Source organism: Oryzias latipes, chromosome 12 (assembly GCF_053564925.1).
Source record: "Oryzias latipes strain Hd-rR chromosome 12, Olatipes_Hd-rR_3.1".
NCBI classification, from domain to species: domain Eukaryota; kingdom Metazoa; phylum Chordata; class Actinopteri; order Beloniformes; family Adrianichthyidae; genus Oryzias; species Oryzias latipes.
In genome coordinates this window covers 6,095,575-6,123,065 of record NC_136248.1, presented here as the reverse complement: position 1 = coordinate 6,123,065, position 27,491 = coordinate 6,095,575, and the positions used below count along the sequence as shown (strand labels likewise).

The window sequence follows — 27,491 nt, the reverse complement described above, 5'->3', positions numbered from 1 at the left end:
GAAGTCCTCTGTGACTTGAAAATCCTATATTTAGTAAACATATGAGTTGTCGGGCTGCCAGACTAAACTGGAACTTTGCTCTCGTACTGATACCTGATTTTTGATTGCTTTTTGATGTTAAAGAAGAAAACTGTAAAGCATAGCTGCATAACAGAGAGCTGACTTTATTTTTTGCTGTGTGTCCACAGGTGTGCGTGAGTGTGTGCCAGACTTTGTGATGTATACAAAACCTTATTTCCAATTGTTGACTCTTGTGATTGCCAAGTGTGCTTGAAAATTGTGGATGTCAGACTTCTATTTCGACTGTGATGGGTTGGTGGCACAATTGATCTGAATCTAAATGATTGTCAAATAACTGAAATGCACACAGACAGCCAAGGACGGTGATGTGCCAATATTTATTTTTCATCCACTGTAAATCCTACAGTTATCCACAACAATCCTAAATGTAGAAGAATTTGCTGAGCAGAAAGGCTTCATCAACTGGTTATGGGCCAAAATAAACAATCTGATTGAAGTTGTCATATCAGATCAACGCAATGGCCACAAGAGTTGAGTTGAAGAGCAATTAGTTGTGTGGACATACAGGTGACGTCCACACATTTTCCATTTTATTGTGTTTATGATGGTTATGCTGCTTTCAGACAGACGTATTTTCACATCGGAGCATTTAGCCAATCGCATTTTAGCTGTCCTTTGTTGCTAGGCAGGGTCAGAACTATAGAGGCCTTCTCAACCCGTTCTGAAGGGCTCCCTAATGCAAATTCAATGTCATACATTCACTCTCCTTCCACCAATCAGATTTTGAGTTGTTATCAACAGGGCCTTCTAGCAGGCTTAGGCAACGTCACAGTTTTCTGACCTTCTGATTGGACGTGCTCTCCAAACCTTAGGGGAAAGCAGAACAAAGCAGCAGGTGCGCAGGGAAACAGACTTCATAATGAAAAGGTAAAGAAAAACAAAGAAATCTTAAAAAGACTGATAGACTGTCATTTTTTTGGGCAAGCAAGAACTTTCATTTCGGGGACACGATGAAAGCGCTGGATCCAGCAACAGAGGAAACTACTTGGAGCTCCTTTCTCTCATTGCTGAGAGCAACACGGATTTACATTACGACCCATCCCGACTCCAATAAAGTGTTTAGTGTGACTCTAGGTATAATACAATACGAGCTGATCAGTGTAATTGCTAAACTGATAGAAGAAGAAATCAGAAGTGAAAAAAGCACCATTTGTCTCTCTGATGGTTGAATGAGACGACAGACGCAAGTAACGCTGGACAGCAGCGAGCGTGAGTGAGTGAAATGATAAATGTCATAATAAATAATATTCCAAATTTTTGAGGTTATTTTTAATGTTTTTTGCTGGCTGTGGTTGCATAACGAGATTTGTTTACTGTTTTGTTTATTCAGTTTATTGTGGCTGAAGGAATTTTCAATATGCAATGCAAAGCTTGTTTCTGCATCGTCAAATGGTTAATAAGGGGTTGAGTGATTCAGACGTAGCACTATAATACACGGTCCACCACTGATATACAGTACAGACCAAAGGTTTGGACACACCTTGTCATTCAAAGAGTTTTCTTTATTTTCATGACTATGAAAATTGTATAATCACACTGAAGGCATCAAAACTGTGATGGCAGCATACCCTGCCACACCCACAGACAAAATGGCGGTAACCTCCCCCCAGCATTGCACACTTTCTTTGTAATTTTATTATTTCAGTTTCTTTATTCTTAAATAAATGCACACATTTCTTTGAGTTCAATATATAAATGTATTCTGTTTTCGATATTTTTTTGTAGCACATGTCCATTTGTTTAGTTTACTTATTTTGGCTTTGTTTAATTATTGTCACCTGTTTTTTGAGTTGCCAGTTCTGAGGGTGCTACTGGTCCCTACGGGTGTGGCTGAGGTTCTGCTCCTGGAGCTGTGCTGTGAGGCATCGCCAAAAGAGGAAGTCAAGTCTTCACAGCCTTTAAATACTCCAGTCAGACAATCGGGAAGGCGCCATCTGCAGAAACCTCCAAGGGGAATAGACTTATTTAATATTTATGTTGGGCGGTTTTTGGCTGGGTCTGGCGGTTTTCAGATGACTTTTGGGCTGGAAAACTGTGACTCTATCTGGCAACACTGGCGCAAACTCTCTATGTCATCAGCGAGTTGCTCTCTGCCCCGCGGCACGTCAAGTTCCCGGCAGAAGATCACTCCAGACCGCGTGTGTCCTCCTGCTATCAGCTTTGCAGTTCTCGCCCGATAAGTACGAGCTCATTTAGGAAGCTGGTTTTGACGTGGTAAGCGCTTCGTACGGAGCCAGCAGATGAACAAACTAAAATAAAATTTAATTATTATAAAATACTCATTATTTTCCAAAGTCACAGGGAGCCACAACAAAAGGATGAAAGAGCCACATGTGGCTCCGGAGCCATGGGTTGCCGACCCCTGTACTAGGTCATAGGGCTGCATAGTGGCGCAGTGGTAAGCGCTCTTGCCTCACGGCATTAAAGCTGTTCAAATCCCGAAGACCTTACTGTGTGGAGTTTGCATGTTCTCCCCGTGCATGCGTGGGTTTTCTCCCGGGACTCTGGCTTCCTCCCACTGTCCACAAACATGCTTAATAGGTTATTTGGTTACTCTAAATTGACCCTAGGAGTAAATGTGACTACGTATGGGTGTGTGATTGTGGCCCTGCGACAGACTGGCGACCTATCCAAGGTGTACCCTTCCCCTACGCCCAACAGTAGCCAAGTTAAGCTCCGGTGACCTTAAAGGGATAAAACGGGCTTAGAAAATGGATGGATACTAGGTCATCATTTCATCAGAGCTGAAAGTAAGCCAAGACAGTACAGAAGAAAATATTATTGAGATAAAGAATACAGTATATTAAAAGGTGAAATGTTAGTGCTTTAGGATGAGTTATTAGCTGCTATGAAACTAGCTGTGGTAAATGAAGCTGACGTTATGTCTATTTCTTCCCCCTTTTTGCCAGTGCCACACACTCTTCTCCTCCATCTCCCTAGCGCTCCTCTTCCTCTCTAAGCCCTGGCTTTTGTGCTCTGGGGCAGCTGACTATAAGATCTCTCACCCCTGCCACTTATTCATCTTTAATCCCTCTGGGGAGGGCATTATTGTTTATTATCAACACGAATCCAGGCTGAGCAGCTTCGGAATATGTGCAGCAATGGCCAGAGCATCCCAGAAAATAGTGTGCAAATCCTCACTTAAGCACTGCAGTTAGGTACTGTTATCAATTAGTCTCAGTGAATTAGCCCCAATTCCTAATTAAATTGTAAATAAAATATCTACTTGCACACACAATATCCTTATTTAACATTCAGTCCTGCTTTTTAAAACTGTAATTCACACAACTATGTATTTTTTTAACCCTTAGTGGTCTCTGCCCTCACCATTGCAGTTATGAATCACATCTGTCATTGACAATGACTTAGGAGTGATGGAGCCATTAACTGCCTTTAATATTGTTTTCATTCAAAATTTAACCTGCAGCTCAAAAAGGTTATAAGCTTTGAAATTTTTGGTTTAAAACAAGCGTAAGAATTATGATACATAACTGTGACACACCTTGGATTAAATCCTTGAACGTTTTTAGATAGTTTATGGGACTTTCACCTGTTTTTTAAGTCATTCTTCATATTCTATGCTTTTATTGGATGTATACATTTTTATTGCATCTTTACACTTTTGATTTTTGCTATAAAGCATAAAAACAGTTTGATCTCAATTTTAGTGATTTTTGCATTAAAAAAAAGACTAAAAAAAAAAAAAGACTAAATTTACTAGTCGGAATTTTTTGTACTGTTCCAGGTTTGCCTTGGGACTATTATGTAGTATGATGAAAAAAAGTCAGAGATGGATATATGAAGCCACCCATCTTCTTCCACTTGGAAATATGAAGCATTGTCACAAAAAGTACTTTAAAGATAAAATATTACAACAAATTGGAAAGTTGTAAAAATCACCCCAAACTACCAAGGATTAATCTCTAAAAAAGTAGTTATTTTTTTCACTAAACCTAAGAGCCAGCTCTCCCCTCATCATCATCAACACAGTCCTGCCCACGTTTATGGATTCATTTGAACTAAAAGACCTCAACTAAAATGTGAATTGTTCTTTATTCAAATATACTGTCCAACATGACCCAAAGGGATTCCACTAAACATAATTATTTATGTTGATTTGTTTAAGATTTATTTGTATATTATTACCAGCATAGACTACTATAGACTTTATATGACCTGCATTTGAATTCAAGCAGCATGCAGAGCTTTCTTAGTGTTCATTGACCCAATATAATGCAAACATTGGAGCTGTTAGTCAGGGGTCAAATAACTGGGTCTTTCCAGCCTCAGAGAACCAAAACACTGTTATTCAGGTTCCTTGAATACTGAGCCACTGAGGCTCTGGTTTGCTTGAGTCTTGAGCTAATTTGACCATAAATAAAATTTGCTGCATTTTCTTCCTTGATTAAAATCATTGTGCAGATGACTGCAATCTTCCAGTAGCTACTTTATTTCACCCTTTAAATTTAAAGTATTTCAAGTACCTGATTAATTTGAGGACATTTCTGATGTTTCATAGAGACTATGCATGAGTAAACTGTGTGTACCAAACAAGACAAGGAATAAACTAAGTTATTGATACATTAACCCTGTAAATTCCACTACATCAAAGAATTGACAGAAAATTATTTTTTTTGCATGAATTGGCTTTTTAAAATAATTTGATTAAATCCACTACATAATTCCAAAATCATTTTTTTCATTAGACATTATCAATTATGAAGTTTTGATAACGACAATGTTACTTTAAGATGTAGCAATATTGACGTGTGTGTGAATTTATCCACTGTCAGAAGTCAGAACTCCGTCTTCCCCTGGTAACCGGCGGGAGCCGTCCCTAGATTTCTGGCCACACTACATCTCCCAGCAACCCCAACGCACACTTCCTGGATGCCACATACCTGTCTCTCATTCACACAATCAAGCACAGCCTACTTAAACACTTCACTTCCCTGAGCTGTTTGTGCCACTCTGCCTTCCTTACTGAGTGTTATATTTGAACTTAATCGTCTGTTTCCTGACCCTGTATCTGCTTCTATTTGCCTGTTGGCCTGTTTTTTTTTGACGCCTCGCGTCGAAATCTATTCGACCAATGAGAATGGCGCTTTTGCACACGTGTCTGGAGCTTCTGAAGTTACAGTAAAACACAACTTGGGGGAGCTCAAACACAAAACTGCCTTGCTGAGCACACATACCAGCGAAGAAGATAGACGCCAAGTAGCGTCTACACTGCTGCGAAGAAATAATGACGGACATTCTACAATATCCCCGAACCAAGCACCAGTTGGAGCTACTGGTGCTTGAAATATTCATGTTTTCTTTGTATTATTCTGACAAGCGCGTAAATACTTGCTCTCTTCTTCTGAGTGAAAAGCGACTTTAAGAAGCGTAAAGTTGCGCAGCGCCACCTTGTGTACAGGAGTATTTCTGTTTCACATTAAGCGCCATCTAATGTCAGGGAAGGAAATTGCATGTTCGCTCGGCTCATCGTCAGTGGAAATCGCCTGGGTGTGAACACAAAAAACGTGGCGAAAAACGCTGGCGAATAACGCCTGGCGAATATTCGTCCCGGTGTGTACGGGCCTTAAATGGGCTTCATACTGGCCATTGTTATAAATCAAGAATCCTAAAAGACAAAAAGTCATAGAATTCAATAGCTGATTGCTAAACTAAACTAAACAGACTGAACTAAACTGGGCATTCCTGCCCTTAGACCAGGGGTCGGCAACCTTTTTTACTCAAAGAGCCATTTTGGGGCCGCCCCTAATAAAAAAGAAAGCACCCGGAGCCACAACCCGTTTTGATATCATTATATGTATTATGCATGTATATATTATTCAAAGGTGCTCATTACGTCGATCGCGATCGACCGGTCGATCTTCAATGACATAAGTAGATCTCGGGCCAGAAAAGATTTTAAAAAAAAATTACTTCTCAATCCACCAGCCAATCAAAATCCTCACTGAGAAGTACGGGACTTGATTGACATGTAGATTGGCCAATCGGACATCGTCTGAAGCATACGTCGCTGCAAATGGACATTATGTTCTTTAAAGGATGATACCGCGGCTGCGTGTGGGCGGAGCTACTGGTTCTGGTCTGTTTGCTGCATGGAGCAATGTGTTTATCAATGCATGGTAGACACTGAGAATGTGGAGAGATCAGGTTTATTATTTTGAAGAGTTCTACTTGGTAATCATGTTTCCATGTTTGGGTTCATAAAATCATCCCAGAGAAAGTCTCTGCTTCAACTCCCGCAGGGAAAGCTGCATCTCAATCTGACGCCCGTGTTTTAATCTCTCTGACAGAGTTTGAAGCCAAAGCACCTCCTCTGCCTCTCCACCTGCTTTTCCTCTCTACCTGTTCACCTGTTCACATCCTCTGCAGCTGAGATTCGTTTCCCCGCGCTCCTCAGTGTGTCCCACACAGAGAGCGCAAAATACGGTCATCATAGGTTGACGCGATAGTCAGGGCGCTCCAGCGCCGCACAAGGATGAAAGAGCCGGACGCAGGTTGTAGCGGGGACAGAGCGGGTTAAGCAAATGAATGGAAGAAGGCGGCCCGCTGAAGAAATATTCAATATTGTACACATTTTATTATTGGTCAGAACTATCTTTTATTTAGAAAAATCTTTTATTTTGTCAGTCCAGTACGAAAAGAAAACATCAACAAAAGCTGTGTTGGGCGGTTTTTGGCTGGGTCTGGCGGTTTTCAGATGACTTTTGGGCTGGAAAACTGTGACTCTATCTGGCAACATTGGCGCAAACTCTCTGTCATCAGCGAATTGCTCTCACGTCAAGTTCCCGGCAGAAGATCGGAGTGTTTATTGAAGCCGCCCCGCGTGCCTCTCCCTGCTATCAGCTCTGCAGTTCTCGAGCTCATTACGAAGCTATTTTTTACGTGGCACTCGCTTCGTGCGGAGCCAGCAGCACCTTTGAAATGGCATGAAAAATGAAAAAACTAAAATAAAATTTAATTATTATAAAATACTCATTATTTTCCAAAGTCACAGGGAGCCACAACAGATGGATGAAAGAGCCACATGTGGCTCCGGAGCCATGGGTTGCCGACCCCTGCCTTAGACCCTCCTTATAACTTGCAATACATGAACACAAAAAAAACCTAAATACATCATTTCCATTTAACTGCAAAAGTTTTATTTAAATAAAAGTCAATATAACTACAATTATCCTCCAAATAACCCTAGTCTGCGTAGGAGGCGGGTGTCTAAAGGTGTACTTCAATTGGTCAAATTCATAAAGGGCTCAAATTAATTTGTTTAATACTTCAAGTTGCCATAAGATTGTTTTTGCATATGTGGAAACATTAAAGGTAACCATTTATCGCAATTTAGGCTGCCTTTTGTAATCCGCTGATATCTTGCTGATGATTAATTTGCAATTTATTGTGTAGGCCTAAGCAGGGGTTATACACATTCTTATCTGAGAAGCACAGAGCTGTAGCTTTTTAGGACAGTTAATACTGACCAATAAGAGGATAAAGTCATTTGCCACAGTCTCCCCCACCAAAGATTTAAAAGTCCTAAGGTCTGGAAAAAAGATCAGCTGAGTATGTCCTGCAACAGCTGTTTGACCTTTTTCTCACTCGAATCACATTTACGTGCTTGGTGTTTTTTTGTCTGCACACCTGATACCTGTGCAGAGACTGCTCAACAGCAAAGAACAGACACTTTTCACTGAGACAAGAGGGAGGAGAAGAGGACAAGCAGACAACAGTGGGGAAATAAACTTGATACAGACAATTGTGGAAGGCACTGTAACATCATCAGTAACTTGGGAGGAAACATGTTACAAACCATGGGGAAAAAGACGGTTTCAGGGAAAGTAACCTCTAGATAAGAATATGAGGAGACTTTTGTGATAAAAATCCTGGTTGAATGGGTAATTTCCCACGGAACACCTGACCATCTCCGGCACACTGGTTGAAAAACACTGGTATAAAGTAGACTATTCACAATACCTGTAACGCCAAACCTTGTTTGCAACACGTTGATCATTCCAGATTTGGAGGACAGTTTCTAAGTACATTTTACTTGTCCTGAAACCAAATCTACAAAAACAAGAGAAAATAATGCTTGGAAATAGCTTAAAAATACCAAACATCCCTGGAGTTTTATTGGTATCTCTTGTAACAGTAGGGACATTTGTTTTAACGAACAAAATATTAAAATAATTATTTTTAGCAATGAAATGTGTGCCCTACAACATGCATGCAACCCTGTTACTATAACCTTTTCAGCATGATAGAAAAAGAATATAACAGAATCTCACTCTTTGACATCATCAAAGAGTTTTCCAACAGAATAGGTAGAGCAAAGGGACCTCCTCTCTTTTATTTTTCATAGTTTTACTACATAGTAAACCTAGATTAAATGTCTCACTTTAACCCATGCAACCCTGTTACCTATTTAGTCAGAATAAGAAAAGTATTTTTTCTTATTTATATAAGTAAAATGTTCCTTTTGGTGAATAGTAACAGCTCGCTAAACAGCTCACTTCTACTTCTGAGAGAAAGCTGATTTTAGTACATGATTGCAACCCTGTTACCTGCTAAAATCGGTAACAGGTTTGCATCAAGTTTAGTACGGTTATCGTCAAATATATCATGTAATAAAAATTGCACAGTTGATCAGTAAGCTGAGCTAATCAAACTTTCAACAGTTTTTACTTTTCATGATTTTGAAGCCCAAATGTCCTCCAATTCATGAATGACTCATGTAACCAACAGCCTGATACCACTAAAACAAACATTACTCCCAAACTCCCAACCTTGTTTATAAAACACGGTCTGACATTGTACAGCTTAGCCGTGTTAGCATATTCACAATACTATTTAAACTTGTTTGGAACTCGTAAAAAGAAAAAAGAAAAACTGAAATTTTGACCTAGCACCATGTACCTCTCAAAATCCCTTTGACAGCAGTAAGCACTATTAGTCCAAAAATAAGGCACTCTGGATTGTAGGACGTGTTGTTGTAAGACTTTTAACTGTGCCTTATAGTGTTGATAATACAGTATATCAAGTTGACTGGCCTCTTGCTCATTTGCAGCACTGTAATCCACACAAAGGTTCAAAAGCCATCATGGGGCAAAGTGCTGAATTGTTTCTCTGAGCTGAGAAACAAACTTAAAGTTTGCTTCAGTAACCATACATTTGAGCCATGTTTATTTTTTTCAAGGCAAAATGTCTGCTGCTATATTCAACCTTATTTGAGTTTTTTTTTACTGCCATTTCTTACAACTGTTGATATGACCTTCTGGCCAAGTCCCCTTTGTGAAAGGGGACTAAAGAATCCCCTTCATGCCTGTCTCATGAAGTGATATGTATTCTGGTCTGAATGAGCTCAATCTCAGATTTTAACGAGTTTCTGCAATGCTATGAAATATTTAAGGTACAGAAAATAAACCATTGAAGAAACTGCATGGACACAAACACAACCACAACAGAAGTGCTGTACAGGATTTTCATGTGCTTAAACTAATACTATCTGACAAACAGAGTCAGTGTGACTGTAACAGTTCCTTCAGAACGCAGTTTGGCTGATTCTTTCCAGGGACAAATGGGTGAAACTGTTGCATGCTATCACTCCTATGTCTACTTCAGCACCAGCGTCTGACCAGTACAGACTAAGGGCCTACTCGTATCACAGGATTTGGGGCATGCCATGTCGACAGAACCACAGGGGGTTGATTGCTTGCCATCCGTGACTCCACTCATCCATCCATCCATCCATTTTCCCAACCCACTTAATCCCTTAAAGGGTCACTGGATCACTGGAGCCTATGCCAGCAACTGTCAGGTGAAGGCGGGGCACTCTCTGGATGGTTTGCCAGTCCTCTGCAGGGCTACACAATCATACATTTTCAAGTAAGGACAATTTAGAATCATCAGTTAACCTTAGAACTATATTTTTGGACTGTAGGAGGACCCTGGAGAGACCCACTCATGCACAGGGAGAACATGCAAACTCCACAAAGAAAGGGATTCGAATGGAGTGAGGCACAAGTGCTAACCGCTACACCACAGCGTTGTGAACTCTGATTGGCCATAAAAACCATCACAGCTTGCACCGACAACCCCACTATGTTCTTGAGTCCAGGAGGAGCTGGTGCAATGGCAGACATGTGCAAAGCGAGCCAGCACCCAGTGCAGAGGAACAATATTCCATATTCAGATAACAATTATCAAAATTCAGATCACTAAAGATGAATTAAATCTTTGTATTTGTTGTATCTTTATCTGAAGACTTCCTGGACTGCTTGTGTCTTTTTAGACAAGCGTTATTATGTTTTATCTAGTGATTGGGAAACAGCATTGTAACAGGTGTGTAACTTTAACATTTATACTGATAAAACTTATTGGAATTTGGCTTAGATTTTTACTGCTTTGGATTTTGTCTGTTACCCTCAGATTTGTTTTGGTTCAAATGCTGATCAACTATGTGTGAAAAACAATCATGTGAGTGATCACTGCTTAATCCCATTCAATGTGGCTTTTTCCATATTATCTCCATCAAACCAAAAATCCTTTTAACCTAGTATATAAATAATCTTGTCCTATTCTCAGATCCTCAAATGCTAATATAATCAAAGCCTGAGTGCCGCACTGTTCCTAAGGGCTTCATGACTAAGGTTTTAGATGTTAAAGTAAAGAGTTTTTCTGTTAGTCAGCATTCAGCCTTCAGAGTCCTCTGTCTGTTTCCCTGATCTCCAGATCCTGTGGAGGATTTTCAAGATTGCAGGTTTGGTTCCCGCCCTACCCTCCCATGTGCCAAAGTGTCCCTGGGTAAGACAGTGACCCACTCATTGCTCCTGGTGGTTATAGGTAGGTGCCAGTGTTCAGTAGCAGACCCACAATTGGTGTGTGTGTGTGATTAGTATCGATTCAAAATGCTGTCAGGACAATCTTCATTTAATTATTTACAAGAGTCAGACATCCTCTAGCATCTGACTCTTGTTTTCCACTTCTCCGTCCGCTAGTTGGCAGCAGAGGACACGGAGCCCCTTTGAGCAGCTCTACACCGAACAAAACATCAAGAGTACCTCAGCTAGAGGCAGCTTGTTTTCTTGTTATGATACATGCACTACTTAGTTTTTACTTAGGATGGGCACAGAACTGAAAATCGGTGCCATTCTGCTGCCAGTAACACATAAAAACGTGGGTTGATGTGCTTTTTAGCTGGCACAGATAAGAACGAGTGAAGCACTGCAGCTGTGCTTGTTTTTTGAATTACTGGACATTAGAAGCAGATCACTTGAAACTTTCTTTCGAATCATGCTACTTTAACATGTGTTCAATAATTCAGCATATTCTTGAATGCAGTTTTAGCATATGGTGTTCACACTGGACTGTCACAACCTGTTCCTAACGCATGTACTCACAGTTGGAAGTGGCAAAGTAGGAAATGTTGAAGTGGTACAAATCCTGTGAATCTTGCTCCAGGCTTTTTCTTTGCCAGCTCTATTCCGATATATGAAAGGCTTGGTGTCATAAAATTGTTTCCGGGCACAAACCACATTTATTAATTTCTTCTTCATGATCAATTTTCAAATGATTGACACTTCCGTGAATTAAAAAGGATGCTACTTCACTACCAAATCCGAGTCCCACATTGGTCAAAGTTTAACCTGGTTTGACTTGCAATACCTGTTCAAGGGCTGTGCATTTTGTACGTAGGACCAGAAAACAGACTTAAATGTTTTGAACACAGAAGCCAAAAACGTACATATATGTGCGTTTACATAGACTTTTCTTTGGAAGTGGTTGCTTGAACGCGTGTTGCAGAGGCTAGTGTGACCGTAGCACAGGGGTGGCAATTCATGAGCAAGAGTTTTATTTGGAGCTAACACGAATCACCCACATCACTCCTGTCTTATCTATCTTCAAAGGGTTTCAATTAATTTCTGCTTTATTTAAAATTTGTTTTTTCATGTTTAATACAATTAGCTTGTTCTACAATGATGGATGAAATAAGACCAACTTATATCATTGACCTTCTTTTCTCTTACTACTCAGCATAATCATTCAGATCTACAGATCAGGAGCACAAACCATACCTAACCCCAGTCTAAAGGTGGTTGCATGCCATTCATGGAGCACCGTTCCCATGTCTCTCAGCTTGGTTGATTTAGTCGAGTTTTAAAAATCCAGTCCATACACATTTATTCATATCAGTTCACAGATAAGAGTAAAGTGTTGAAGCTGTAGCTGCCAATAATAGCTCAAGATGCAACAAAGCAAATTACATTGACACTTTTTCCTTTTAATTGTGATATTCTAAAAGATATAATTTAGGATTCCATACTTTCTAGGGCATCAGACAGTCCTTTTTCTGATTTGCAGGTAAGACAGACCAAATATCCAGTAGATTTGCTCATGGTGCTGACAAATTACCAAATGCTGCCTAACTATTTAGGCTAACTTCCCAGAGTTTTATACCTACAGCTTCTAGTTCTCCTTTTTCTATGTTGTGGATCAATTGCCAAAAACTAACAGCCTTTTGTGGATGATAAAGAAGGGGGCGTGGTTACCCTGTTCTCTGATTGGTTGGCGGTGTGAGCAATCCAAGAGCTAGCTCAAGCACTGCATTGATGTCAATTGTTAAGCAACATACTCCCAGGGCTGCTTGTGGGAACCATTTGCAGGATGAGGTTACTATGGAGATGATCCTTGATTGGTAAGCGGTGAGAAAGGCCACAAAGGGAGAGTGATCAGGGGAGTGATATGCAGAGCACAGAGGACCAAAGCTTGTGCCACGTGTGTGCAGATCAGGCCCACGAGGCTGTAGCACATGCTAAGGAGGTGACTGGGCCTGGAAGGAAGGCAAGGCAGCAAATTGGGGGGGGCATTTAACGCTCCCTGCAGATTTAGTTTAAATGGAGATTTACAAAAACCACCGTTGAATAAGTGTTTTCAATAAAAGCACTGAAATACAAAAAAACAAAACAGAATTATTTAAAAAAAAGAATTGTAAATGTGCTGTTAATAATAAAAGGCATTTCGAGTATGTGAGTCTTCAGCTTTGATTTACAATCAAGCAAACCTGTGATGGAAGGCAATATGGAAAAGGAAAGAATTCCCAAGCTTTGGAATGGACACAGAAAACCTGTTCCAGCTGCTGCTGATCATCCACCTGTAGGACTCAGTTTGATTTTTAAAAATGTTATGAATTGACAAAGATAAAAAAGGGCAATAAAAATAAATACCCTAAAAATAAAAAGTGACAGGTAGTAATCGTACATTAGTATGTGCCTAGCTAACCTTTTGTTATGTTTTTAATTTTTAATTCTTGTTTAATTGTTTGTATCCTTTTTTATGTTTTATCATTGTATTATGTATTTTACTTTTTTTTTTTTTTTTAACTTGTCCTGTCCAACAGCTAGGCAAACAGATGAGAGCTGAGGGCCTCTTGTGTTGGACATATTTTATTTTAACAAGAGGGGTTATTCATCTTCAGACAAACCAAAGGTATGTCTGTATAAACCCCTTTTGTAATTGAGGCCAAACTTTATTAATTTCAATCATGTTTGAAAATCTTTGGTGTTGGACCGGACGGAAAAGGAAAGAGGGGAAGAAGAGAGAGGGACGTTAGAGAGAGGGGGGGGTAGGAGGGTGATAATAGGAGGGGAAGGGGGGTAAGACCATGAAGCAGCATAGAGCAGGCAGGTTTACTGGTTGTTTATCGTTACGGTACGGTTCAAATGTAGTACAAAAAGGGCGGGGCCTGTTCACACACACTCAAATATTATCAACACACCTGCTAGCCGCAAAAATGTCCACATGTCAACATGCACACAAAACAGATAGTGTTCACGAACGCATACCTATGCCTTTAAACCAACTAGTGTGAAATCTTTCATTCATTCAATCATGCAAACTATTAGTGCAAAGGTGAGCTAACACCTGTGCTCAGGTGAGTGTTTATGTTCTTCTAAAATGGATGGTGGAATGTGAAAAGAAGGAGGAGGAGCCCCAGCCACCCCCACACCCATACCCCCGCCGCAGCAGCAGCGGCAGCCGGAATTCCCCCAACACCACACGGGAACAGGCAGGGAACAACCGCCCCCCGGGCGACCAAGACCGCCACCCAGGCCAGGGCCAGCAGGACCGCCGCGAGGCCCCCAGAGCCAGAGAGCAGGGAGGCGCAGAGGGAAAGAGAGCGCCGCCCCAGCCCAGCCAGGAAAGCAGCCCCCCGCCGCGCCGGAAGAGCCCAATGCAGGGCCCCACCGGAGAGGGACGCCCACAGCCCCAGACGAGCACCCCACCACCACCCAGGAGTTCCGGGCATCCCCCCGCCCCGACCCCAGGTACGAGCCAGGACCCCCCAAGGGAGACCCGCTCCGCACTCCAGGCAGCCACCCACCCGGCCCACGGTTGGTCCAGGTAGGAGCAAGGCAGGGGCCCGCCGCCCCCGCCCAGGAGGGGGGAACCCCGGGGAAAAAAGGGCGGCCCACAAGGGATGTTATAAATATGGCCCGACCAGGCTCGGCCATGTTGGAAGTTTGGCGGGGCCCAGCGCCCAGGGGCAAGGACCAGGACCCACCCCCCAGGGACACGAACACCCCCGGCTCAGGTGTAATATGAACCCCCCCACCGCGCAGAGAGAGCACCGCCGGGCCCAGGGAGCCGGCACCCAAGGGACACGGCCGCCATCGCCAAGGGGCCCACACCCCCCACCAGGGAAGGGGTAGGGGACAGATGGACCCAGGTCCCACCTTCCTTGTAAAATGTGTGTGCGTGTATGGGTGTTTGAAAGGGTGTTTGTGTGCATGTGTGTGTGTTTATGTTAGAATGTATATATTGAAGGGGGAGGGGTGTGTGTACTAAGGGGGGTGCAGTTAAAATTGGCGAGTAGGGCACTAAGGGGACATCTCCTGATTACTCACAGTGATGTCCCCTCACCCTCCACACCAAGGGGCCCTAAATGTCTAAGGTGCGGTTAAAATTGGCGGGTAGGGTGCCAGGAGGACATCTGCTGCTTGCTTGCAGTGATGTCCAAGCACCCCCCCTACCAAGGACCCTACATGTCTAAGGTGCAAATAAAACCGAAAGAGGGGGGGCCCACTCCATACGGCAACCATAGGAGGGGGGCCACTCCCAAGTAGCCCCCCCCAAAGGCGCATCGCAGGCTAGACCCCCCACCCCCTCACCCTAATATGAGGTTATATAAGGAAGGGGGTAAGTTGGGGACAGCTGGTAGACTGTCCCCCGGTGGTCAAACAGCCGTCCCCCAGCCCACCCCCAGCAAAGGGGCCAGGGCCACCCAGCCCAGGGGCCCACCCCCGGAGGCGCCGACACCCCAGGCCCGGCACCACCCACCCCACACAGAGAGAGAGGAGCCAGAAAGCGTCGCCCCCCCCCCCCCCGGAGCAAGCCCAGGCCCCCACCCCCAGACGCCGGCCCTAGAAGAGCTCTGGTCAGGCCTCGACGGGACCGAGGAGGCCAACCGGCCGAGGCAACCACTGATTGCCTCAGCGGAGACCCCGACCCGCTAGCCCCCCCGACCCGTACTAATAATGGCCCCCCCTCCCCCCCAGAACGCCCCCCCACAGGACAGGGCCGACAAGCCCCCCACCCCACCCCACCCCAGACCCCGCAGCCGAAGCGGGTGACACCCAGAGCGACCGGGGGCCCCGAGAGGGTTGTCCCGTCCCGTCCCAGAGCCAGGGAAGGGCCGATCCCAGCCCCAGGTGCAGATGGGCAGCCCATCCGGCGCCGCTGGGCCCCCCCCACCCGAGCAGGGCCCCCCGCCAACCCCCCCCAGCACAGGCAAAGGGACCACCCCCCCAAGCCAAGCCAGACCACCACCCCACCCCCCCACCACGCACCCCCACACCCAAGCCCAGAGGACCACGCAGCGCCCCAGCCCGCCCCACCCAGGCACCGGACCCGACCCCCCGACCAACGGAGCCCCCCACCGCCCCCGCCAGGCACCGGAAGCCCCGACCCCCACCCCAAACCACGGCAGAAGGGCAAGGAGCAGCGACGACCAAGCCCTCCACCCCCTAAGTCATGGAGTCAACCACAGGAGACCAGAGAGACTGAATTCTTTCAAAGTTACTTGAGCTTTGGGCTGACATTTTTTCCAAGCTGATATGATCAAACAGCAGATTTCTGTGTTGACTTATGTTTATATTTTTCTTGTTTTTCCAATTTATTAAAATAGTTTTTTTGGCAATACAAAGAGTTATGAAAATGATAGATGCTAATCCTTCTTCTATATCGATGGCACTCATGTCACCAAGCACACAAAGTGACGGTGAGGCAGTGATTGAAACCTTAAGCCAGACTGATAAATCGGCACATACCTGCTGCCAGAGAGCCTGGACAGGAGTGCAGAACCACAGTGCATGCATGTAGCTGTCGGGTAGATTATTATCACAGTGCTCGCAAATGTCTGAGTTACTGAGACCCATCTTGAACATCCTCTGTCCAGTGTAGTAAATTCTGTGAAGAGTTTTGAGATGGATTAGCTGCAGATTTGGACTTTTTGTCAGTTTAAAGGTGTTTAGACAAAGTTCTGACCAGAAGCTTTCATCTGTGCTGATGCTCAAATCTGCATCCCATTTTGTTGTTGGAAGGGCAATATTGTTGTCTAAATTACATAAAAGTTTGTATATTTTGGAGAGAGTTCTATTCGTTGAAAAATTAATCAGAGTGGTAACTACATCTGGTAGCTTTAAATCGTCGTCTTTAATTTTATACTTTTTAGTAATACTTGATTTAAGTTGCTGATATTCCAAGAAGTTATTTATTCCATGTTTGTCTTGAAGTTCCTGGGGTATGTATTTTACTTTTAACCAACTGTGGCTGCCTGTTGGCCAGGATTCCCTTGCAAAAGAGGTTTGTAATCTCAATGGGACCATCCTGGTTAAATAAAGGTATGGGGGAACAAATGTAATGGTTTGACCTCATGCAAAGCACTTTGGACCTCCCTGGATGGTGGTGGAAGGTGCTCTAGAAACTGTCATGTGATGTGCTTTTATTGTTTAAGAACAAGTACAGATACACAATGGTGTGTTGGGAATTAAATGGAATCAAATATTTGTTTCTACTTGACAAATGTGCGTTGGATATTTCCATTTGTGTTTGTTACTATGTTTATTGTAATCTATATGTGTAGTTATATGTGTTTTTATGGGAATCTGAAACTGAATTTTAGTCTTTAATACGGTGGCTGAGAGGTGCTTACATTGGAGATACAACAACAACAAATCTCAGTACAAATGATCAAATCCTGAAACATTCCAGCAAATCACGGAACAACTGACCAAATCCAGAAACACAACAATGACAGCGGAGACACGGCTTCTAACCGAAAAGGACGTAATAAAAAAACAACTGTGTATGATTCTGTAAAGTTATTACTTACTGTTTTCTTTATGTGGACATTATAAATACATGAGACAGTCCAAAAGCATTTTGTAATTGTAGGCTACAATAAAAATTACAACAATGTTTAGCAAGCTAAAATTTTTGCATCGCCCTCTGGTATTAAGGGTATTCTCTTTCCGTTTAGCAGCCAGCCGGCAAGTGCAAAACACGACAGCAGATGGAGGAAAAATGAATGAAAGCGAGCAACTCCATGATTTGGTCATTTGTTTCGTGATTTGGTGTTGTGTTTCAGTATTCGTTCATTTGACCTGGGATTTGTTGTTGTTGTATCTTAAATGTAAGCGTGTCTTGCTTAAATCTCGGCCACCGTACTTTAGAGAGGAAACAGGGCAATAATAGTTCGTTGGTTCACTGGGTGTAGTAATATATTTGGAAAAGGGCATGGGGGTGAAAATGTATAAGCCTTTTACTCATTTTAACTCTTTTTCAGGTATTTCTTGTCATTTTTTTTCAATTTTGTCCTATGTTTCTTTTGAAATTATATGTCCAATGTAAAATACTATTATCATCATCATCATCATCATCATGATCTAAAGTTTTATCCACCGTTTCATTATATTCTTGTTTTATCCTGTCTGGGGACTTTTGATTTAAATTAGCATTATTGCTAAAATCTGGCATTTAATAATCTATCAATGTCTAGATAGATGTTGAGTAATGTCTATTGTCCTATGAAATGCTCTTGTAAATAAATAAATTAAACAAACTCTGAAAAGGACTAGAAGTCAGTTAGAAATCCCAGGTTGATGGGATTAAACAAGCTGAACAAAAGTAAGTGTCAGTGAGGAATTTAAGGTTAAATAAAATCAACTCAGTTTCGCTTATGTAAGTGTAAAAACGTTTTATGAAGCCACTGCTTCAAGGTCTACACCCAAGGGTAATGAAACGGCAAATACATATAAAGCATTGTGCTTTTTAAAACTATACCAAATTGCAAATATAGGGAAAGCAGCACTAGACCGAGATGAGTGTCTTGAGAAACACCAGAAAATAAACGTTATCTATTAAAACAATAAAAGGTCCTTTTAGCCATATTGACCTTAAACCACTGGAGGACAATTCCACAGAGACCAATCGACTTACACGTGCTGTAGTGCAGGGGTGGGCAAACTACGGCCCGCGGGCTGGATCCGGCCCGCCTTTATGTTTGGTCCGGCCCACTGAACAATATCAGAGACCCGTGTTTTTATTTTTATCTGGCCACACGATTAAGACGTGACATTTTCTTCCCCCCTTCTGCAGTCGGTGTCCAACCTGAAACCCTCTAAAATATCTGTCAAACAGAACAGAAGACAGTCTTCCCTTTCTACGTCGCAGTTCATCTTTCCCAGTTTAGCTCGTTCTTTTAGAGCGACATGCAGCTTTTTTTAAAACAGCGCACTCTGTTCTGTGTCCTGATTGGCTGGAGACCTTGTCAATCAATCTCCTCCATGTCTCCTGTACAGAAACGCGGAGCTCTTCAGATCTACAGAAATCTGTGATCGATCAGATCTTTGTTTTCATTCTAAGATCCTGGACCTATTTTCTATGAAGGTTTGAGAATTTAAACAAGAGAAAAGGGTGAAAATGTTCATGTTTGCGTAAGTAAAAAGTGTATTTAGGCAGAGAGGAGTTTGTTATTTTTAGAACGAAACTCCTGCAATAAATGAGGGGACTCTGTACTGGTGAAAAGGTAACACAGAAATATGATTTGCTGCAGCAGAAGACAGAGAAATTAGCTTTTTTCATTATTACTGGATGAGAAACAGACGTGCAGGACACAGCTGCTCAGTTTTAGTGCAAACTGTGAGACATGAGGAGCTGCAGCTCTAAAAGTCTTTATTAGGATTATGATGGGAGAGGATCCACTATTGTTTTTTGTGTTTTTTTTAATGTATCAGTATATTTTTCCTGAATTTTTGTCTTTGAAAATCGTAGTGTTATTTGGTCATTGTTTTATTTCATAAATAATGTTAAATATTTTATTAAAAAGATCATGAATGAATGAAACTTTATTAATACAGCACTTTACAACTCCTTGAAGGTACCAAAGGGCTTCAAAATAAAAAATTGATCTAAACTGGGAACAAAGGTTTTAAACTGAAAACTCTAGAATATTCTGTTTTGGAATATAATTTTCAATCCAAATGTTTTCATCTACATTCCATGTTATATCATTCTCACTCCACGCATCTGCTCCTTGTCCGGCCCTTCTATCCAATTTTAGAACCCAATGTGGCCTGCGAGTTCAAATAATTGCCCACCCCTGCTGTAGTGAAAAGTCATCCCTGCACTCCAGATAAAAAATAGTTAAATGTACATTTTTGTCTTTATTTTTATCAACATTATTTTTTCCAAGGGTAGTACAGTCCACCTTCAGGTAATGCTACCTCAGCATATTGACCCTGTTGGTTCAGCGAAAAATGCAACACCCCAAAGCAATTGCGGATAAATATCTGTGGATTTGAACCATATCTCTCCCTTTCGGACATTACCAATGTTCCAACCGTGTATCCGTTCCCCCATAAGAGAGAATAAAATATAGGATTTGTTTAGTGCAGATGTCAGGGATCATTATTGTGATGACGACATGACTTGTGATCCATGAACAAAATGGCAAAACAAAACAACAACTAATACATAATTTCACTGCAACAGTTTTATATAAATAAAAGTCAACATAAATTATACTGTAAGTTACCTCAATGAGACAGGAAAGTACTTGTACCTCCAGGAAACATCCCAAATAAACATTTTCTACCTCTCTGGTAGTGCTGGCAAAAAAAACGAATATAGACTACAATTAAGAAAAGGGTTGCACGATAATATCGGTTACCGATAATTATTGGCCGATAATGGACAATATGACGTCATGCTGATAATTACGATAAGAAAAAAATGAGCTTCCGCACTCACAACTCTGTATTTACTTGTCCTAACAAGGTGTCTGCTCACCCCTCCCATCCTGCAAGTTTCTGTAAGTGACGTCATGTCTCAGCGCCAGCGCTAGAGACCTCTGTCTGCAGCATGGCGCAACTCTCACCCATGTGGGCTTGTTTTACCGTGTCTGAGACCAACGACTCACTCGCTGTTTGCAAAATTTGTTCAACAGAAGTGTCACAAAGAAGGAAAAAGGTCAAGCTTTAACACCACAAATCCCACAAGCCAATCCCACCGCGATGTATGAAAAGAATGTGAAGCTGCCGTCATTGCTAGCGCTCATTCTGGACAAAAAAAACAAACAAACTGCGGGGCTTGCATGGAAATAGCTGTCAGCGCCGTCCACTAGCATTGATCGTGGGCGTTTTTTTCTTCTGCTGCAAATGTGCTTGTTAGGTCAAACTTGAGGAAGCTGATGCTTCAAGTAATTTTATATTAAAAGTAAATAAAAACAGAGAAAAAAAAAACACAAAAAGAAAAAAATCAAATAAAAATCAAAAGTAAAAATGCATGAAGGTACATTCTGTTAAATTTGGGAGAAAATTAATTTTAAAGTAGTTAAAAAATTAAAGAGAGGAAAAGGAAAGTTTAAGTCTGTAGTGGGCGCGGTATTAATCAAGGTCCAGCTGTGCGCACCAGGAGCAATTTTGAATGAAGTGCATGCGTAGCGCCAGATCAAGCAGAGCTCGAGAGCGATCGCCAAACTTGCGATCCATCTTAATAAACTCATCTAAAAATCTAGTTAAAGGCATCGAACCCACGGAGGCAGCCGGTAAGATTTGATCATATTACGGGGCATAGTTATTGTGATCCGCTGTGCGTTAAGCGCCGGCTGCGCGCTTCCGCATCAGGTGTCGCGTCAGTGCAAATGTTTGTTTAGTCTACCGTTTATTGTCATTTATTCCATTTATTGTCATTTATTCAAGCACTGTTATTTATGAAATATATGCATTGTTGTATTTTCAATGATTTCCCGAAATTATGAAGTTAACTTTTAACCTATCAATTGTGTAAATCTAACTAATTATGGAGTCATGAATTTATCTGTTGATTAATGTTATATATTATTGTTGTATTTACTGTGGTAAATTGAGAAAATATTATGTCTTGTTTAGGTTTTTCACCACACATTTATAACCAGCATCTTGCCATCACTGTGGAAACCCCAAGAAATTGAATAAAAACAGTAAAAACGGAAAAGTATGTCTGGATAGTGTGTGAAGTCCTGCTCACAAAACTCCGTGGATGCTTTCCCCCTTTCAAGTGGGGTAAAATAACTTGACAGTGAAAAACCGTCTGAAAAGGAAAACTGACTTACAGTAAAAGCCGACTGTCAGTGAAAAAACTAAATCGTCAGTGGCAAACTGGTTGTCAGAAGAAAAAGAAACCACAGAGGAAAATAAGAGGTTAAAATGGCCGAGTCTATGAAGTCTGTGGAGCAACTGAAGGCTGAGAGGACAATAGCAAAAAGAACATTCTCACGTCTCGTCAACACTATACAAAGAAATTATAAAGACATGCCTGAGGAGGAATTAAAGGACAGTTTCAATAAACTTACCCTAGAAGCAGAGAGAGTCATGAATGCAAATGATGAAGTGGAGATGGGACTCATTGCAGAGTTGGAGGCAAAGCTGGACACAGAAGGTGATGTGTTAACAGAACAGCAAAAGGCCGACATAACGAGAACTGCAAAAGAATGTGAGTTAAAGCTGAAAGAAACCAGAGCTCTCCTTCAAGATACTCTCTGGAACGATTATGGACATGCTGAGTTAAACACAGCTTTCCAAATAGCTGAAGCTGAGTGTGAACGTGCTGCTGCAATACGCCCAGATGGCAACCAGGAGGCATATGACTTCATACTCACCCACCTACAAGATGTAGCAAAATCTACAAAGGACACATACAACCAGTGGAAACGATGGGTACCATCATACGGCTATGAGGAGTTCCAAAGTCGTCTCAAAACGCTCGACATGATGATTCCAAAGTTAATTTCCAGAAAAGCAGAATTCATAAAAATAAAGATCAGAGAGTCTGAAGAGCAAAGGGTTGTTTACCCCATGAATATTCCAGCACCTGTCATCAAGTTGAAACCCATGGCCCTCCCTAAATTTGGAGGAAATCAACGTGACTTCCACAGGTGGAAAAAGGAATGGGAAGCCCTTCAAAAACAGGGTGAACCAACTGGCTCAAGTGAAGTGAAGAAATACCAGCTGTTGGATAGCCTCGACGAAAGAATACAAAGAAACCTCCGTCTAAACACCTATAACACAGCTGAAGAAATATTCCGAGTCCTGGAGAACCGCTTTGGCAATCAAACCGCCATTGCAGTCGAAATAGTGGAAGAACTGCAAAGGATGACACCTGTAAAGAATCATCAACCAAGAAAAATCATTGAATTGATTCGAGTGGTGGAAAAAGCACTCCTTGACCTAACAGACCTTGAAGAAACAGGTGCAATAAAAAATCCACTCGTAATAAAATCCATCGAAAGCAAACTTCCTACAGTAATCAAGCGAGAATGGTTAATGCACGTGGCGGACAGGAGAAATGCTGTGACACCAGACAATCGTTTTGACCGCCTTTTGATCTTCCTCAAAAATCAAGAAGTTATATATGAGCAACTAGATCAACTGTGGGATGATGAGCCACTTAGGAGAAAAACTGAGACTGAAATCAAGCACACAAGAACAAGAGCCACTAAATATGACCAAGCGGTGTGTGTAGTTTGTGGCGACAGCAAACACAAGAGAAAACTCTACTTCTGCCAGCAGTTTCGACGTCTGAAAGTAGAAGAAAAAAAGGCTGCAGTTAAAAAATTGGGAGCATGCAGAAAGTGCTTGGAGGTCCACGATGATGACTCCTTCTGCAACCCCGCCTACTTGTGTAAAGATCAAGATTGCAAATTCAACAAAACGCCTGCACATCATTTTTGCCTTTGTCCAAATGTTCCTCTCAGAAGGACTGAATCCAACCAGAAGAGGAGCAAAGCGGAAACAGAAAAAGGTCAGAGAAAATACACTCAGGAACAAGAGGAGTTTTTCAACAATCTTTCACCGGAGCTAGCCGAACGATGTCGAGATGTATTTTCAAATTCAGTTACAAGAGCGCTTAATTCCAGAAAAGAATCAAGTTTGTTGGATGAAAATGGACTGCAAGAGTTTCCAGTAATCATGATGCTGCTGACAGTCACAGCAAACGCTGGGCAAAAAATTGGAGCATTGATTGACCTGGCTTCCGACACGAATTATATCACGCATAGAATGGCAAAGAAATTAAAGCTCAGAAGTGAGGAAATAATGCTTGTCGTTCATGGTGTTGGAGGGATGAAAGTTTGTGTGGAGACAAAAAGATACCTCCTTAAAATCAGAGTACAAACTCCAAGCGGCACCTTAAGAGCACATCAGCTGGTTTGTTATGGACTAGACAACGTTGCAGACATTCAAAAGCATGTCTCGGCAGGACAGCTGCAAAAGTTCTTTCCAGAGGTACAACTCGCTGAGCTTGAAAGACCAAAGGAAATACAGCTGCTCATATCTCACAGAGAAGGACAACTTGTACCTCAAAAAATCAAATCCATTGGAGATCTCGTACTATGGGATGGACCTCTTGGAAAAACAGTGGGGGGAACCCATCCAAAGCTTTTTGAAGAATTGACACTCTCTGCTCATAAATCAAGAACACATTTCGCAAGATCTATGAGGACTGCTGCTGTAAACTATACGGAAGTGATCAATAGCAAATCCAATCAAACGCTGCAGGATACCCACATGAAAATGGTGCCGCAAAGCTCGAGTACAGCAACTACCACTCGTGACTTCCTCGAATGGTGGAGGTGGGACAGCATCGGTGCTGCATGTGTTCCCAAATGTGGAGGATGTCGATGTGGAAATTGTCAACCTGGTGGGAAGGAAATGACACTCGCAGAAGAGAGAGAGCTGCAAATAGTGAGAGAAGGCCTTACCTACGTCAAAGGTGACAGTCACAGCAATAGACCACACTGGCATGCCAAGTACCCTTGGGTGGAAAATCCGTCGCTACTTCCAAACAACCGAGAAGCGGTCAAAGCCACATTTCTTAGAACGGAAAGACAGTTGGCCAGAGAATCAGAGTGGAAAATGGCTTACACCGCCCAAGTTCATGACATGATTGAACGCAAAGCCGCACTCAAGTTGACTGATGAACTGATCAAAAACTGGACTGGTCCAGTGTGGTACGTTAGCCATCTCGTAGCTCCAAACCCACACTCGGCATCAACTCCAGTCAGACTTGTGTGGAATAGCAGCCAAAGATTCAAAGGGATCAGCCTAAACGATCTGCTAATCAAGGGCCCTGATGTCCTCAATCCAATTCGCGCCATCCTTCTCAGGTTCAGGTGTGGAGTTCATGCTGCTTTGGGAGACATAAAAAAGATGTACAATTCCGTATGGTTGGAGGAACAGGAAATGCACTTGCACAGGTTTCTCTGGCGGGACTCTGAAATGCAAGATATAGAAGATTACGCAATTACCAGAGTAAACATGGGCGATAAACCAGCAGGGTGCATTGCACAACTCGCGATGCGTGAAACTGCCAACCTACCTGCTTTCTCACATCTTGAAGAGGAAAGGAACGTGATCCAACAAAATGCTTATGTGGATGACATACTCGTCTCCCACAACAATTTTGAGCAACTAAGGACTTTAACAGATAATGTGGAGCAGATCCTGAAAAGTGGGGGATTTGAGCTCAAGCCCTGGGTCTTTTCTAGACAAAAAAAGGGACAAAAGGAGAGTCAAGAATGGGGATCGAGACCTGGACCCATGGTTTTGCCAAACCAAATTAAACACAATGAAAATAAAGCTCTGGGCCTTGGATATGAAGTTGAAGGAGATACACTTCGCATCATGACCGCTATCAACTTCTCCAGGAAGAAAAGGAAAATGCGACTTGGTCAAAATCTTCTGCAAGATCAGATTAGAGATTCAACTCCAAACCCACTGACAAGGCGAGAACTGCTAAGTCAAGTATCGGGATTATACGATCCAGTTGGGTTAGGAACTCCAGTCAAGCAGAAAGGGGCTATTCTTGTACGAAAAGCTTTTCAAGAAGCCAAAGTGAAGAAGAGCTCAATCGAAGAAACGTGGGACACGCCACTCTCTGAAGGTCTTCGACAAGATTCAATCTCACTGTTTGAAGAATATGTTCAACTTGCTCTGATCAGATTCCCCAGATCACTGACTCCAGCACATTTCAAAGGTGATCCTTTGGCTATCACGTTTTGTGATGGGAGTGAGCATGCTTATGGTGCAGTGATGTACTTGAGATGGGAAACGGAGCAAGGACCTGTGACGAGAATAGTGGAGTCTAAAGCAAGACTAACTCCTGTGGACCAAAATGGAGACCCAGTGAAATCTGAGATGTGTGGTGCAGTGTTTGCATCCCGTCTAAAAAAGTACTTTGAGGACCACAGTCAGATCAAAGTTAAGAAATGGTACCATCTACTTGACAGCCAAACTATACTTGGTGCAATACAAAGAGACAGTTATGGCTTTCAAACGTTCTTTGCAAATCGGATTGGAGAAATTCAGAACAGTACAAGAAAAGAGGACTGGCGCTGGATCCATGGTTCCTTGAATGTTGCTGACGTCGTAACGAGAGGCACGGACGCTGAAAACCTAAATGAAAGCTCTGAGTGGCAAAACGGCCCAAAATTCTTGAGTTTGCCTGAAGAGGAGTGGCCCGTGAAATCAGCTGAAGAATTGGTGATCGTTGCGAAAGAAAGTGTCATCAAATTGCAGAAGAAAGTGTTCACGGCAGTACTAACAAGAAACAAAGCAAAGAAACTTGAAATCAATGATGATCCACGTCAGGTCATTAACCAAAGAAGACCACCCTCAGGATCGGCAGTCCAATTATTAGTGGATGTTAAACGATTCAGCTGTTTATCCAAACTAGTCAAAGTCATCGCATGGATGTGGAGAGCGGCAAAGAGATTTGGTGGAAAAAGCAAAGCCATGGAGAAACCACAGTGGGAGGCAGTCCCATTAGGTGGAGTAATATCTGTGAATGAAAGAGAGGATGCACTCAGAGACACCTTCCTGGCAGCACAAGCTGACATGAACCTTCCTGCCACAACACTAAACCGACTAGTCACCTACAAAGACAAAGATTCTGGATTAGTGGTTTGTGGTGGTCGCATACAGACCTACAGGGAAGATATGGTTGATGTCCCAATTTTGCCATATGAAGCCTGGGCATCTACTTTGGTGGCACGTGAAGCTCACAACAAAAATCATGAAGGTATCGCCGCTACTTTGCTCAAGATGAGGACCAAAGCCTGGGTGGTGAAAGATCGACGAGTTGCCAAACGTGTTGTCAATGACTGTGTGTCCTGCAGAAAAGTAAAAGCAAAGAACTGCCAACAAATAATGGGCTCCTTACCACCAGAAAGAACCACCCCCGCAGCACCATTCCAATTCACAACAGTGGACCTTTTTGGACCTTATCATGTAAGGGATGACGTCAAAAGAAGGGTGACAAAGAAAGTCTGGGGTGTTCTTTTCTGTTGCATGGCCAGCAGGGCTATCCACACAGAAGTTGCAAACGATCTTTCAACAGAAGGATTCTTAGTGGCTTACCAGAGGTTTACTGCAATCAGGGGGCATCCGCGGAAAATCTGGTCAGACCCTGGGACTAACTTTATTGGGGCTAAATCTGTGTTGGAAGAAATGTATAAGTTCCTCGACCAGCAAAATAAGGCAAGCTTGGAAGATCTCTCTGCCAGAAATGGGACAGAGTGGACATGGAAAATTCATCCCGCGGATTCTCCACACAGGAATGGAGCTGCTGAAGCCGCTGTGCGCATAGTAAAGAGAGCTCTCCAAACTATAGGAAAGGAATCAGCATTGACTTTTAGTGAATTTCAGACGACCCTATCCTTGGCTGCTAACCTTGCAAATGAGAGACCAATTGACGCCAGGACACAAAGCCGAGAAGACTGTGTCTACTACATTTCACCTAACACCCTCCTGCTTGGACGAGCATCCCAAGAAGGAGATCCTAAAGCCTTTGACTTCGACTGCTATCCTTACGAA

At 42.5% G+C, this 27,491-nt stretch overlaps 1 protein-coding gene across 2 annotated transcripts in view; it reads right to left on the bottom strand.

Annotated features, from left to right (window-relative positions):
* ajm1 (apical junction component 1 homolog) overlaps window positions 1–27,491 on the bottom strand; it is a 44,114-nt gene that overhangs the window by 6,180 nt on the left and 10,443 nt on the right. The window lies entirely within an intron of this gene.